This window comes from Arachis ipaensis, chromosome B07 (assembly GCF_000816755.2).
Source record: "Arachis ipaensis cultivar K30076 chromosome B07, Araip1.1, whole genome shotgun sequence".
NCBI classification, from domain to species: Eukaryota; Viridiplantae; Streptophyta; class Magnoliopsida; order Fabales; family Fabaceae; genus Arachis; species Arachis ipaensis.
The window spans coordinates 120,767,258-120,769,934 of record NC_029791.2 but is presented as its reverse complement, the minus strand read 5'-3'; the positions used below and the strand labels follow the sequence as shown (position 1 = coordinate 120,769,934).

The 2,677-nt window shown below is 33.2% G+C and overlaps 1 long non-coding RNA gene across 1 annotated transcript; it reads right to left on the bottom strand.

Moving 5' to 3' along the window:
- On the bottom strand, positions 579-2,362 carry LOC110264742. Its single transcript, XR_002350911.1, has 2 exons — positions 1,818-2,362; positions 579-1,135 (listed from the first exon to the last, which is right to left on the bottom strand). It is a non-coding gene; the product is annotated as an uncharacterized LOC110264742 (long non-coding RNA).

Here is a 2,677-nt window from a genome sequence, read left to right as displayed (position 1 = left end):
ATTACTCTGTTGGTCCCTATAGTTTCGCGAAATTTTCAATTAGGTCCCTATACTTTTTTTCCTTTCAATTGGGTCCCTATATGTTAATTTTTTTTCAATTTAGTCCTTATTAACGTTAAACGTTAAAAAAAATGTTAGTGAATTGTGAAATTACTTGTATACCCTTAAGGACCCAATTGAAAAGAAAAAAAGTATAGGGACTTAATTGAAAATTCGATAAAACTATAAATATTCAATAAAAGATATTCATATAATCCCTATTCAATGATTCTACAACAAAAAATATATTCCTATAATCCTTTTTATTTTGTCACTATCATTCTTTTGCTTATTTATATATAAATTATACCAAAAATACCTTCTCTTTTTTTTTTAACTTTCAAAATATCTTATCTTAAGAACAACTAAAAAAAAGATTGGATAAAATGAAACAGAAATAATAATAATAAATATATATAAAATAAATTGTCAAAATTATCCCCAAAAATATAACAAATCAAATTTTATACAATACAACAAGATAAATAATTTATTAAAATAAAGGAACCAAGAGAAGAAAGTATTACTGTTTGTTTGTATTTTTTTTTCAACAAATTAGGTACTGAATTCTAACACAACATCTAAACTACCACAAATAACTTTTTTGCTCTTTCTTTTTTGGACCCTTAAAGTAATCTCTCTGTATCAACAATGTATATATCTCAGAAGAGAAGACACACATCAAATCCGTGAAATCTCATATAATGAAACCATTTGGCCGTGAGTTCCCTAGCTGGTAACATTTTTTGTACATTGAAGCTTCAGGCACAAACCTTGAGATATGGAAATTTGGACAAGGTTAACACCCCTTCCGAAGTATGTGCGCCGGAAACAATGAAGAACTCATCACAGTGTCTAACTCTCTTTCTAGAACATATTTACGCGGAAGAATCATGGTAGAACAAAAGCTATGACCAAGCATGCCATCAAAAAGTTACAGAATGGCTGTCCACGCCAGCATCTTCCAAAGAAGCTGGTTGAGGTACTATTACCATCGTCGATGAACCTACTTTCGTTCCACTCTTCCATAAATGAATGATTGATAACCTGTGATTCTGAAACATTTTTTGCAGTCTCACCACATATTTCACACAACCTGTGATTGTGAAAAGGTTAATAACTTTAACAACATACTCGACATTCAACAATGAGCAGTTCATGCAGGAGATACATAGTTATGAATTAATTCTTTTGGGGGTGATGAAAGTGCAAATTTAATTTCCTATTTCATTCCCCATATATCATCTGAACAGAGGGAAAAAAGGATTTTCAAAGATACTTTATGAACACACCTACCACATATTATTCGTTGAAACAAGATATTACCAATGCACACACATACAGCAAGAAGAATGCAGGAGTGAGGGTTTCTTTTCAAAGGCATAATCAGAACTCATAATCAATTCAACTCATAATCAATTACACTCATAATCGATTAATAATAGATAAAATACGTAATCAGAACTCATAATCAATTAAACTCTCTCAAAGGCATTTAATCAAACACTTTATCTCCAATCTCACCTCTTATCTTATTTCTAACATAATCAATTAATTACAGATAAAATACATAATCAGAACTTATAATCAAAATTTTTTAACACAATCAAAATTAATTTTAGCAAACTAAGCTTCACAACTAGATCAATTGGTTCTTCTTGTCATTAAGGATGCTGGTTACCTAATCAAATAAAGTCATATTACATACAAGCAGCAACAAAAAATAAGCATAAGCAAAATTAGAGGTATTTAACAATCAAGATTTCTCAACATTGTACCTGAAGCATTAGAATCGGGAGAGGATGCCGTTTGACTACTAGTTGTTTTAAGCATAACATTTCTCCCATTCTTAGTGTAGTGGGAAGGAGACATTATTAAGAAGAATTATTACCCAACGCTGACAGAAACCCACATGTTCATTCTACTCCCGATCTTTGCAATTCAAACAAATGAAAGCCATCTCACTGGTTTCCTTTCCACATGCCACCTGGTTCATCTCCTCCGATCCAACAGTTGAAAAACTAAAACAAAATTCAATCATCACCTGTTGTTGCAGAACCAGTCCAGACAGCAAAACAGAGTCGAGGAGCGGCAATTCGAGACAAGGCACCTGAGGCGTAGTGAGGCAAGGCGGAACGAGGGGATGCAATAGGTAAGGCGGATGAGCGGAGCAGAATAGTGCACCCGTGGGCGACGCAGAGGGACGACGACCACCCAGCGACGGACGACGACGACGCCATGGAAGGCGGCAGCAGAGTGCGAACGGAGGAGAAATCCAATTGGGAACTCAGGAGAATAACTTAGGGGTAGTTAGAGTTCTCTGATTTTGGGGGACAAAATATAAAGGGTATTTTTGGTATTTCAAAAAATAGAGATGTTTTTAATTAGGTTTTTTAACTAAATTATGAGAATATTCGATTTTTTGATGGAATATTCTGTTATTTCAAACGGTTTTATGACGGTAGGGACTAAATTGAAAAAAAAATTAACGTATAGGGACCTAATTGAAAAGAAAAAAAATATAAGGACCTAATTGAAAATTTTGCGAAACTATAGGGACCAACAGAATAATTAAACCTTTTTTTAACGTGGGGGCAAGAATAATTTTTTAATGGAAGCATATATATATTTATACATA